This window comes from Betta splendens, chromosome 17 (assembly GCF_900634795.4).
Source record: "Betta splendens chromosome 17, fBetSpl5.4, whole genome shotgun sequence".
NCBI lineage: Eukaryota > Metazoa > Chordata > Actinopteri > Anabantiformes > Osphronemidae > Betta > Betta splendens.
In genome coordinates, this window is record NC_040897.2 from 1,369,089 (window position 1) to 1,383,293 (window position 14,205).

Consider the following 14,205-nt stretch of genomic DNA (forward strand, 5'->3'; position numbering starts at 1 on the left):
TACTAGAACGAGGCTGTTGTGGTTTGGAGTTCAAGGGGTCAGAGCTACATTTCCTTTAAAAACAAATAACATTGTAGCTAAAATTCAAAGGTTCTATTTGCCATCAAGGTAAAATGTAATTGTTGCGCATAAGAACATGTGAATGAGTCACAGCTCCAGTTCTCCCCCTGCAGTCGGTGTATCTGAACATGAAGGTTCCGTGGACGGGGGCCTCTCCATGTCTTTATTCCAGTTTTCCAATGAAGAAACACAAGGAAGAGATTAATGTTTGCACTTACGCTGAAGCTGGACCGTCACCCCTGGCAACGGAGGCAACTGCCCCTGGGTCCAAACTCTCCAGGGGCCCTGAAAGAGTCCCGTTGTTCTTTCTGGTTTGTGGTAATTGTAATATTGTTTGGATGCGAATGCACTACTGAAGCCCGGTATCAGCTGACGCGCTGCTGTGGTCGCTCTGTTTCTACAGAGGCATCTTAAAGGCCCGGTGTCTGAGACGCAGAGCTGCAGGGGAAATAGTTCCACTCTCTATTTACATTCTGAATTTATTAAACTATTAAAACACATGTTTTTGTTATGGATGTATGCTCATTCTTCATGTACTGTACATTACGTAGGTATGAATAAAAGAGAAGTGAAGAGATCAAAGTGATCGAACCTGCAGCATCACTGGAGCAGCTTTGCCATTGATGATGCTGTTGCTCATGGCAACACTATGGTGATGTTGTGCAGCTGGAACATGTCCATGAGGGACAAGAGTAAAATTAGATTTCCGTTACTGTATGTTCCACAGACTGTTAATGTTAATGTTGTGATGTTAATGCTGTGATGTCCAGGCTCATACAGTCCGCTTACAGGTCACCCACCGTTCTACAGCAGCTGTTAGTTGTCAATTCCATGTGCTGTCAGTTACTGTAAGAACTGGACCAGAAGATGCGGGTTCAGTTCCACACAGCCATCACTGAGCCACTTATCACCTCCTCCATCAGCATGACGCACCCTGGGGCCACTGGTTGATCCCAGCGGACCCCTCCCATCCTGGACACGGACATGAGCCACTTCCCTCAGGTCGGACGTTACGCTCCATCAGAACCAGAACCTCACCACACAAAAACACCTTCTTCCCGTCTGCACTTGGACCCAAACAATGAATAAGACCTGCCTCGCTCTGCCCATGTTCTGCATTATGGCCTCGTACATCTGCTGATCCACTGGCACATCTTCAGCACATCTACAGTAGCTTACAGTCCCTCACTGCACACTGCTGCACTGCATCCTCAAAGGTCCTGCACACAGCTTGGTTACGTGCCTTCAGAAAGAAAAACACTTACTAATAAAACAAATGATGCATTTGTACAGAGTCTGTTAATCGCCACAGAACAGGCACTTTCTCTGATTGATCTCGCTGAGCTGCCGGTTATGAGCTGCTTGTATCAACGCCCAGAGAGCATGGATCCATCGAACACTGATGCTAATGTTTATAAGGGCTCAGGCAGTGAGTGAAACTGAGTAGTGAGTCTGCAGCCGTTTTCACAAAGGTGCAACTTTAAATCCCCACAGCTGAAATGAACATACATCCACTATAAATTGGTGCTAATAGAGAAAAGTGCTCTCCTGCCTCCAGCAGCTCTCCCTTCAGTATCTGCTGTAATTGATTAATGATACTCACTGTTCTGACAAATAGTTTCTCCTCTCATTATGTAACAACTAACTCTGGATCAGGACCAGTCTCCATTATGGATTTGTTCATTACTGCTCTAACAAAGCACCCGTGTTTCGCCAGCTTCTCCTCACACAGGCCTCAATGAGCAGGACTCACTGCCATGAACGACAGCGCTGCACTCGTTCCTGCTGCTCTCATTCTCCTTCACAGCACTTCACGTTCTTTCTACTACTAGATCTGAACAAAACAACTAACTAACTGAGGTGTGAATGTTGAGACACACACAAAGTAAAAGATCATGTACTGCATGTTTACATTAGGTAATAGCAATAACATCAACAATACAATAATACACACAAAACCACCATCTGGTGGAGGCCTTAGAAATTACAAGTGAAATACACTCCCACTGTAACAAACACACTCATACTGTAACAAATACACACATACTGTAACAAATACACATACTGTAGCAAGACTCTGCCCTGTGATCAGTGCTTTAGTCGTTATTACAAGTTTAGAGTCACCTTTAATTATTCTATTCTATGTTATTTGCATTTTCCCCCTTAACTTTAAAGCCACTAATATGTCAGAGCATGAACATACTCCATATCTGACAGTATTGATATAATGAATTGGATTGAAGCATTCTACAAACCGAAAAGCCGTTACGCTTTATGTTCATGTTTAACGCGTGTTTCAAACATTTATTGTCTTTATGATGATGCGCGCTGACCTCTTGACCTTTGTACTGTAACTGACATCTTGAGTCACTCGCTCCTGCAGGAGGATGCTTTGGGATGTGCCAGACTGGACGAAAACAAATTTGGCATTTGTGACCACATTGCTGCTGACAAATTGACAGGTGGACGGCTTGAGCCAGAATAAATAATGAACACGGCCAACAGCTGTCTGCATGAACCGCGGCCAGCTCACACACTGGTGCTCAAACACTGGTGCTTAGCTCCCACACTGGTGCCTAGCTCACACACTGGAGCTCACACCACTGGAGCTAACACACTGTGCCTAGCTCACACACTGGAGCTCACACACTGGAGCTCACCACACTGGTGCCTGGCTCACACACTGGAGCTCACTCATTGGAGCTCACACACTGGAGCTACACACTGGTGCCTAGCTCACACACTGGAGCTCACACTGGAAGCTTCACACACGGTGCCTAGCTCACACACTGGAGCTCACCACTGGAGCTCACACACTGGTGCCTAGCTCACACATTGGAGCTCACTCATTGAGCTCCACACACTGGGAGCTCACACACTGGTGCTCACACACTGGAGCTCACTGCAGTGGAGCTCACACACTGGGAGCTCACACACTGGTGCCTGCTCACACACTGGTGCCTAGCTCACACCTGGAGCTCACACACTGGAGCTCACTCATTGAAGCTCACAACACTGGAGCTCACACACTGGTGCTCATACACTGGTGCCTAGCTCACACACTAGTGCCTAGCTCACACACTGGAGCTCACACACTGGAGCTCATTCACTGGAGCTCAGACACTGGGGCTCACTCACTGGAGCTCACTACACTGGAGCTCACTCACTGGAGCTCACAGACTGGAGCTCACTCACTGGTGCCTAGCTCACACACTGGTGCCTAGTTCACACACTGGTGCTCAGACACTGATGCTCACACACTGGTGCCTAGCTCACACACTGGTGCCTAGTTCACACACTGGTGCTCAGACACTGATGGTCACACATGGTGCTCACACTGGTGCTCACACACTGGTGCTCAACACTGATGCTCACACACTGGTGCTCACACACTGGTGCCTAGCTCACTCACTGGAGCTCACTCACTGGAGCTCAGACACTAGGGCTCACTCACTATAGCTCACACACTGGAGCTCACTCACTGGTGCCTAGCTCAAACAATGGTGCCTAGTTCACACACTGGTGCTCACACACTGGTGCTTGGTTCACACACTGGTGCTCACACTGGTGCTCACACACTGGAGCTCACTCACTGGAGCTCACACTCTGGAGCTAACTCACTGGAGCTCACACACTGGAGCTCACACACTGGTGCTCACACACTGGTGCGTACGTCACACACTGGTGCCTAGTTCACACACTGGTGCACACACTGGTGCACACACTGGTGCCCAGCTCACACACTGGAGCTCACACACTAGTGCTCACACAATGGTGCTCACACCATTGGTGCCCAGCTCACACACTGGTGCTCACACACTGGAGTTCATGCACCAGTGTGTGAGCTGGCTACCAGTGCTTGAGCACCAGTGCCAGCTCACACACTCGTGCTCAAACCACTGGTGCTCAAGCAGTGTTGCTCACACACTGGTGTTCACACACTGGTGCTCAAGCATTGTTGCTCAAGAACTGGTGCTCACACACTAGTGCTCAAGCACTGGTGCTCACACACTGGTGCTCAAGCACTGGTGCTCACACACGGGTGCCGAGCTCACACACTGGTGCCTCAAGCACTGGTGCTCACCACACTGGTGCCCAGCTCACACACTGTTGCTCACACACTGGTGCTCACACACTGGTGCTCACACACTGGTGCTCATACACCAGTGTGTGAGCTGGCTACCTGTGCTTGAGCACCCAGTGCCAGCTCACACACTGGGGCTCAAGCACTGGAGCTCACACACTGGTGCTCACACAACTGGTGCCCAGCTCACACACTGGTGCTCACACACTGGTGCTCACACACTGGTGTTCACACACTGGTGCTCACACACTGGTGCTCATACACCAGTGTGTGAGCTGGCTACCCGTGCTGAGCACAGTGCCAGCTCACACACTGGGGCTCAAGCACTGGAGCTCACACACTGGAGCTCACACACTGGAGCTTACACACTGGTGCTCACACACTGGAGCTCACTCATTGGAGCTCACACACGGAGCTCACAGACTGGTGCTCACACACCTGGTGCCTAGTTCACACCACTGGTGCTCATACACTAGTGCCTAGCTCACACACTGGTGCCTAGCTCACACACTGGAGCTCATCATTGGAGCTCTGGAGCTCAGACACTGGAGCTCACTCACTATAGCTCACACACTGGAGCTCACTCGCTGGAGCTCACACACTAGCGCTCACACACTGGAGCTCACTCACTGGAGCTCACACACTGGAGCTCACACACTGGTGCCTAGCTCACACACTGGTGCCTAGTTCACACTGGTGCTCACCACTGATGCTCACACACTGGTGCCTAGCTCACACACTGGAGCTTACACACTGGAGCTCACTCATCGGAGCTCACACACTGGTGCTCACACACTGGTGCCCAGCTCACACACTGGTGCTCACACACTGGTGCTCATACACTGGTGCACACGCACTGATGCTCAAGCACCGGTGCTCACACACTCGTGCTCACACACTGGTGCTCACACACTGGTGCTCAAGCACTGTTGCTCACACACTGGTGCTCACAAACTGGTGCTCAAGCACTGTTGCTCACACACTGGTTCTCACACACTGGTGCTCAAGCACTGGTGCTCACACACTGGTGCTCACACACTGGTGCTCACACACTGGTTCCCAGCTCACACACTGGTGCTCACACACTGGTGCTCACACACTGGTGCTCACACACTGGTGCTCACACACTGGTGCTCAAACACTGTTGCTCACACACTGGAACTCACACACTGGTGCCTAGCTCACACACTGGTGCCTAGCTCACACACTGGAGCTCACACACTGGAGCTCACTCATTGGAGCTCACACACTGGTGCTCACACACTGGTGCCCAGCTCACACACTGGTGCTCACACACTGGTGCTCACACACTGGTGCTCACACACTGGTGCTCAAGCACTGTTGCTTACACACTGGAACTCACACACTGGTGCCTAGCTCACACACTGGTGCCTAGCTCACACACTGGAGCTCACTCACTGGAGCTCAGACACTGGAGCTCACTCACTATAGCTCACACACTGGAGGTCACTCACTGGTGCCTTGCTCACACACTGGTGCCTAGTTCACACACTGGTGCTCACACACTGGTGCTCATACACTGGAGATAACACACTGGTGCCTAGCTCACACACTGGAGCTCACACACTGGAGCTCACACACTGGTGCCTGGCTCACACACTGGAGCTCACTCATTGGAGCTCACACACTGGAGCTAACACACTGGTGCCTAGCTCACACACTGGAGCTCACACACTGGAGCTCACACACTGGTGCCTAGCTCACACACTGGAGCTTACACACTGGAGCTCACACACTGGAGCTAACACACTGGTGCCTAGCTCACACACTGGAGCTCACACTGGTGCCTAGCTCACACACTGGAGCTCACTCATTGGAGCTCACACACTGGAGCTCACACACTGGTGCTCACACACTGGAGCTCACTCATTGGAGCTCACACACTGGAGCTCACACACTGGTGCTCACACACTGGTGTCTAGCTCACACACTGGAGCTCACTCATTGAAGCTCACAAACTGGAGCTCACACACTGGTGCTCATACACTGGTGCCTAGCTCACACACTAGTGTATAGCTCACACACTGGAGCTCACACACTGGAGCTCAGACACTGGAGCTCACTCACTGGAGCTCACACACTGGAGCTCACTCACTGGAGCTCACAGACTGGAGCTCACTCACTGGTGCCTAGCTCACACACTGGTGCCTAGTTCACACACTGGTGCTCAGACACTGATGCTCACACATTGGTGCCTAGTTCACATACTGGTGCACACACAATGGTGCTCACACACTGGTGCTCACACACTGGTGCTCAAGCACTGGTGCTCACACACTGGAACTCACACACTGGTGCCTAGCTCACACACTGGTGCCTAGCTCACACACTGGAGCTCACACACTGGAGCTCACTTACTGGAGCTCACACACTGGAGCTCACTCAGTGGAGCTCACACACTGGAGCTCACACACTGGTGCCTAGCTCACACACTGGTGCTCACACACTGGTGCTCACACACTGGTGCTCACACTGGTGCTCATACACTGGTGCCTAGCTCACACACTGGTGCCTAGCTCACACACTGGAGCTCACACACTGCAGCTCACTCACTGGAGCTCACTCACTGGAGCTCAGACACTGGAGCTCACTCACTATATCTCACACACTGGAGCTCACTCACTGGAGCTCACACTGGAGCTCACACACTGGTGCTCACACACTGGTGCCTAGTTCACACACTGGTGCCTAGCTCACACACTGGTGCCTAGCTCACACACTGGTGCCTAGCCCACACACTGGTGCCTAGCTCACACACTGGTGCCTAGTTCACACACTGGTGCTCACACACTGATGGTCACACACTGGTGCTCACACACTGGTGCTCACACACTGGTGCTCACACTGGTGCCTAGTTCACACACTGGTGCTCACACACTGGTGCCTAGCTCACACACTGGTGCCTAGCTCACTCACTGGAGCTCAGACACTAGGGCTCACTCACTATAGCTCACACACTGGAGCTCACTCACTGGTGCCTAGCTCACACACTGGTGCCTAGTTCACACACTGGTGCTCACACACTGGTGCTTGGTTCACACACTGGTGCTAACACACTGGTGCTCACACACTGGAGCTCACTCACTGGAGCTCACACTCTGGAGCTAACTCACTGGAGCTCACACTGGAGCTCACTTACTGGTGCTCACACACTGGTGCGTACGTCACACACTGGTGCCTAGTTCACACACTGGTGCTCACACACTGATGCTCACACACTGGTGCCTAGTTCACACACTGGTGCTCACACACTGGTGCTCACACACTGGTGCTCACACACTGGTGCACAGCTCACACACTGGAGCTCACACACTAGTGCTCACACACTGGTGCTCACACATTGGTGCCCAGCTCACACACTGGTGCTCACACACTGGAGTTCATACACCAGTGTGTTGAGCTGGCTACCAGTGCTTGAGCACCAGTGCCAGCTCACACACTCGTGCTCAAACACTGGTGCTCAAGCAGTGTTGCTCCACACACTGGTGCTCACACACTGGTGCTCAAGCATTGTTGCTCAAGAAACTGGTGCTCACACACTAGTGCTCAAGCACTGGTGCTCACACACTGGTGCTCAAGCACTGGTGCTCACACACGGGTGCCCAGCTCACACACTGGTGCTTAAGCACTGGTGCTCACACACTGGTGCCCAGCTCACACACTGGTGCTCACACACTGGTGCTCACACACTGGTGCTCACACACTGGTGCTCATACACCAGTGTGTGAGCTGGCTACCCGTGCTTGAGCACCAGTGGCCAGCTCACACACTGGGGCTCAAGCACTGGAGCTCACAACACTGGAGGTCAAACACTGGAGCTTACACACTGGTGCTCACACACTGGTGTTCACACACTGGAACTCACACACTGGTGCCTAGCTCAAACATGGTGCCTAGCTCACACACTGGAGCTCACACACTGAGGCTCACTCATTGGAGCTCACACACTGGAGCTCACACACTGGTGCCTAGTTCACACACTGGTGCTCATACACTGGTACCTAGCTCACACACTGGTGCCTAGCTCACACTGGAGCTCACACACTGGAGCTCACTCACTGGAGCTCACTTACTGGAGCTCAGACACTGGAGCTCACTCCACTCACTATATCTCACACACTGGAGCTCACTCACTGGAGCTCACACACTGGAGCTCACACACTGGTGCTCACACACTGGTGCCTAGTTCACACACTGGTGCCTAGCTCACACACTGGTGCTTAGCTCACACACTGGTGCCTAGCCCACACACTGGTGCCTAGCTCACACACTGGTGCCTAGTTCACACATGGTGCTCACACACTGATGCTCACACACTGGTGCTCACACACTGGTGCTCACACACTGGTGCTCACACACTGGTGCCTAGTTCATACACTGGTGCTCACACACTGGTGCCTAGCTCACACACTGGTGCCTAACTTACTCACTGGAGCTCACTCATTGGAGCTCAGACTCTGGAGCTCACTCACTATAGCTCACACAACTGGAGCTCACTCACTGGTGCCTAGCTCACACACTGGTGCCTAGTTCACACACTGGTGCCTCACACACTAATTCCACACACTGGTGCCTAGTTCACACACTGGTGCTCACACACTGGTGCTCACACACTGGAGCTCACTCACTGGTGCTCATACACTGGTGCACACGCACTGATGCTCAAGCACCGGTGCTCACACACTGGTGCTCACACACTGGTGCTCACACACTGGTGCTCACACACTGGTGCTCAAACACTGTTGCTCACACAATGGTGCTCACACACTGGTGCCTAGTTCACACACTGGTGCTCATACACTGGTACCTAGCTCACACACTGGTGCCTAGCTCACACACTGGAGCTCACACACTGGAGCTCACTCACTGGAGCCTACTTACTGGAGCTCAGACACTGGAGCTCACTCCACTCACTATATCTCACACACTGGAGCTCACTCACTGGAGCTCACACACTGGAGCTCACACACTGGTGCTCACACACTGGTGCCTAGTTCACACACTGGTGCCTAGCTCACACACTGGTGCTTAGCTCACACACTGGTGCCTAGCCCACACCACTGGTGCCTTAGCTCCACACACTGGTGCCTAGTTCACACACTGGTGCTCACACACTGATGCTCACACACTGGTGCTCACACACTGGTGCTCACACACTGGTGCTCACACACTGGTGCCTAGTTCATACACTGGTGCTCACACACTGGTGCCTAGCTCACACACTGGTGCCTAACTTACTCACTGGAGCTCATCATTGGAGCTCAGGACACTGGAGCTCACTCACTATAGCTCACACACTGGAGCTCACTCACTGGTGCCTAGCTCACACACTGGTGCCTAGTTCACACACTGGTGCTCACACCACTAATTCTCACACACTGGTTGCCTAGTTCACACACTGGTGCTCACACACTGGTGCTCACACACTGGAGCTCACTCACTGGTGCTCATACACTGGTGCACACGCACTGATGCTCAAGCACCGGTGCTCACACACTGGTGCTCACACACTGGTGCTCACACACTGGTGCTCACACACTGGTGCTCAAACACTGTTGCTCACAACAATGGTGCCTCACAAACTGGTGCTCAAGCACTGTTGCTCACACACTGTTGCTCACACACTGGTGCTCAAGCGCTGGTGCTCACACACTGGTGCCCAGCTCACGCACTGGTGCTCACACACTGGTTGCTCACACTACTCGTGCTCACACACTGCTGCAAACAAAATGGTGGCCTGCTCACACACTGGTGCTCACACACTGGTGCTCAAGCACTATTGCTCAGCACACTGTTGCTCACACACTGGTGGCCTCCTCACACACCGGTTCCACAGCAACGCACATCCACAAACTCCATCAGCGCTTCTCACTGCTTTCAGGAACTCTGAATCACAGCGAGTGAAGCTATCTTTGCAAGTTTCTGGAAGAACTCAACGGTTGCCTGGCAACATTAGCCCGTTCCACAGTTTTCCACATGTCCACTCTTGTTTACCCCGAATAATCAAAGTCTCGATGTGAGCGGCTCTGGACACACATACCTGTCTCCACTTTGGAGTGGTCGGTCCGCTCCCGTCACCTTCTCCTGGCTGATGAGGTAATCAACGATCCGGACACCGATTGGTGGCTCAGTGTGGTTCCACTCCATGATGACCAATGAACTGCTGGGCTCGTAGGTGTAAGAGAGTTTCAGCCTGGCAACAGAGCAATAGAGATAGATGAAGACAGTGTTTGTAAATTGTAACAGACGTCGCATGCTTGTAAACATTCTGTCATGTCACACACCTTCTTCCCAACACTTCATACAATCATCATGTCCTGATGTGTCTCCAGGTGGACACATACATTTACAACATGTTGACACAATATATGTACAGAGCTTTTATTATCACATAAATACAAAGGTTCTATGGGCTTTGCGCTGACCACAATATTTGTTAACTAAGTGCAACAAAATCAATTTGCTGCAGGAAGGATCATTTGTCAAAGAGCCGTTTGTGCAGCTGATTTATTCACGGTCAGCTGACTGATGTCCTCCTTTTCACCCCTGTAGCTGTGCTACAGTACGTCAGTGCGGTTTCTAAAGTCACAAGCTGCTAATTAGTGTGTAACATATAAATCAGTGCTGAGAACGAAGTGAAAAGTTAAAACCTGATTAAATAAATGCTGTGGTAAATGGAGCCGAGACAGCAGCCTCATCTACTGTTTGTGTGTGTGTGACGTCATTCTGATTTTATTGTGTTTCCCAAACATTTGGGATGCTTCCCAGTGAACTGTGTTTGAAGTAGGTCTCGCCTCTTGTTTTGCCTCACTGCAGTTGTTTTGCTTCTCTTTGCTGTTTCTGTCTCATTGCCGCTTTGAACCTTTTTTGCAGCGTTGTCCTTTTGTAGATGGTGTAAGACTTTCTACAGTCTGTGGGGGTTTAGGCCCTCTTTATGCTGATGTGATTGCAGTTGTTTTGTGTTTTGAAACGAGCCCCTGAACTCCATGATAAGGAACAGTAGGTGTCAGAGCGGACGGCGTGTGAGTCGAATCTGGAGCAAAGGTTGATGTCATTGTGAGGCACTAACATGGGATGAGGAAGCGGAGCGCAGGTGGGAAGTCCATCTGTGCCGAAAGCAGTGGAATCACAGCGACACCAGTCATCGATCACGTCGCCCTTTCCTGAGCACCACAGCAAGCTCATCATGGCCTCCTGAAGAGCCTACGAGACAGAAACACAGAGGAGTCACAGCTTCCAAACGCTCAGCTACGATTTCATGTCACAATTTGAACTTGGTGATGGCTACACTTGCAATCATTTTTTAATTTTTAACTCATTTTTAAGAATAAAATGCCCTGATTCATCTTTGTGTTTATGGAAAACAATGAACTCTAAACTCTGAGTGATTGTGTTTTTCAGTGGCATTGCACACGTGATACTGGAAACGTGCAGCGTGCATTACACTGGAGGAGCCGCACCATCAACCACTAGCAACCTTGCACAAGCCTTTGTTTCATAAGCGGCTCTGTCCGTCCGTGGCCTTGAGCATGAAAGCTCGACACCTCGGGGGGTGGAGAGCGGCGCATCAACCTGGTTTTGTGCAGGAGTGGGAGCACGTGAGGCCGGGCTGCGTTGCAACGCTTTGCAACCTGCTAATAATGAGTGTGATGGGACTCAGTAACATTAGATGGCAGATGAATGGTTTGCTTCATCCCAGCATTATAATTAATAATGGATATTCTATTTTATTCTTACCAGCAGACATTATGCCTTATAATAACTGCTGCCTGGATCAAATAAGCCAATGCACTGTAAACACTGAGAGCGAGCAGATCCCGTGCAGCTGCCGCTGCGAGCAGCTCCTACCTGGTACGTCTCGTTTGTGGACACCAGCTCGTAGACGGGCGCCGCCTTGGTGATCTGCAGCAGCACGGGCTCGGACTGCTGGCGCCCCTGCGCCGCCCGCGGGCTCATGTGGCACAGGTGGCAGGAGCGCGGGCACTGGCCCTGGCTGGTGCAGTCCATGCGCACGCGGCCGCCAATGCGCTTGGCGCCCCGTGTCCAGCAGGCTGGCGATGTAGGCGGGGTACGTCAGCGTCCGCGGCTCCTTGTCGCGCTCCTCCGACTCCTCTGAAGGCGAGTTACCTGGACATGAGGCCAACTTCCCATTCACAATCTGCTGTCACTATGAGGTCACATGTTCTTGATAATGAGAGAAGAAATAAACTGAACGGAGAGAAGCCCTCTTTTCTTGTTAGCAAAGCATTTATGTGTTGCCATATTCCCACAGCTCCATTCTGGAGACTTGCTTTTTCTACATCACAGAAAGACTACATGAGAAGCAGTGTAAATATTTGGATATTGCTACAGCTGCAACACAAAGGGCTCACATTTCCCTCTAGTAAATAAGGTGAACTGGGGAGATCTCTGACCAACAACACACTGCATTAATGTGCCTCAGGCTGTCGGCAGCTCCTCGTTTTGTTGTGTTTGTCTGCTCAGGCTGTGGGAGGTGGTGATCATGATGATGGGCTGTCTCCTGTGACGGTAATGACAATGAAGCTAAGCACGGACCTGATGATGGCCTGACGCACGACTGTAATAAACTCAGGACGGAAGTCTGGAACTTCAACATTTTGTTTCAAGTCCTATTCTACGTTTAATAAAAACAAAACCAGTTGTATCCTTTATCTTTTGTGGCAGGAAGGGAAGCAGCTAAAACAGGAAAAAAAAGTAGGACAGGTTCATAGAACCAGTCATCGCCTGCTTTTTCACCTACTGGAGACAGAAAGAAAACAAGCGGCTGGTCTGGAAAAGCAACACAAAGGGACAAATGTCAGCGTGAGCTCAATTCTATGGCTTTCTGCATATTAGGAACTATTTAAAATAAGCCACATACTGTATAATATTTGTTTGTCAAAACGTCTGATCCTCTTAAAACAAGGGATATAAGATGTTCCAGTCTTAGATACAAAGTCCAAATGTGTGTTATTATTTAAGTTAAGAGTAAGTCAGTTAAGATCAATGAAACACTGAGGAGCTGATCTAAATAGGGGTTCATTGGACAGAAACTCCCATTGTCAGGAGACGGGCTTTGTTTTCTGAAATCATAATGTCTTAAATGTCTGCAGGTTCATCTTTTGAACATAAACTTGACACAAAATGGTCCCTTGCATAATGAAACACTCCACATCCACCAGCAAGAGACGCAATCCAAGTACAAGTTTAATGGACAAACCAGAACTACACACCCACAAAATGCCTCCAGTGGCCTTGATGGTGTTATTTTGCTGAGACCAATCAACAGAAAAGTCCTCAACAATCAGAAGAATGTGCAGGTAGTCGTGTCTGGCGTGGGCCGAGTCCCATCACAGAATAATTAAATCAAAGTCTGTAAACCTTTGTTAAGCTGATGTAACTATGTGGAACTGTTTACGGTACTTGACTCCTCCTCTAAACTCAGGATGACAAACCTGAACAAACTTCAGCTGAATGTCACACAAACACAGTGTGCTGCTCGTGTCCTTGGCAGCGGTGGCTTCTTACCCAGACCAATCAACAGAACAGCCCTTAACAATCAGAGGTGTGTGTGATGATGCATGCAAATGAGATCCAATCGAGGGCCGAGTCACAAACAGGGGCCGGTGAAATCAGGCTCTGGACCTTCACACGTCGTGACCCCTGACGGATGTGTGCCCTTCAGTCCTCAGCCAAAGGCGGAGGTTCAGCAAATCGACACGAAACAGAGATAAAGAAAAGACCGACATGAGCTGCAGCAGCGTTAATTAACAGGATGTCAGGGCTCGGTGGTCGCGACCAGCCAAACCTGAATCCATCCTCACTCTCATCATTCCATCTTTAATCGCCACCGTGAAATGTGGCAGAGTATTAAGACAGCTGGACGCCTCGCAGGGCGAAGACGGGCTCAGTTTGGTTCAGCTGTGTCCAGAGTCAGCTGGGACCGTGGTGTGTGTGTGTGTGTGTGTGTGTGTGTGTGTGTGTGGGTAAACTGATGAACAGGCTCCAAGACACACGGCAGCCGCACATGCACAGGATCC

The 14,205-nt window shown here is 50.9% G+C and overlaps 1 pseudogene; it reads right to left on the bottom strand.

Moving 5' to 3' along the window:
* Window positions 1-10,140: 10,140 nt before the first annotated feature.
* On the bottom strand, window positions 10,141-12,238 carry LOC114844661 (astrotactin-1-like; annotated as a pseudogene).
* Window positions 12,239-14,205: the final 1,967 nt, after the last annotated feature.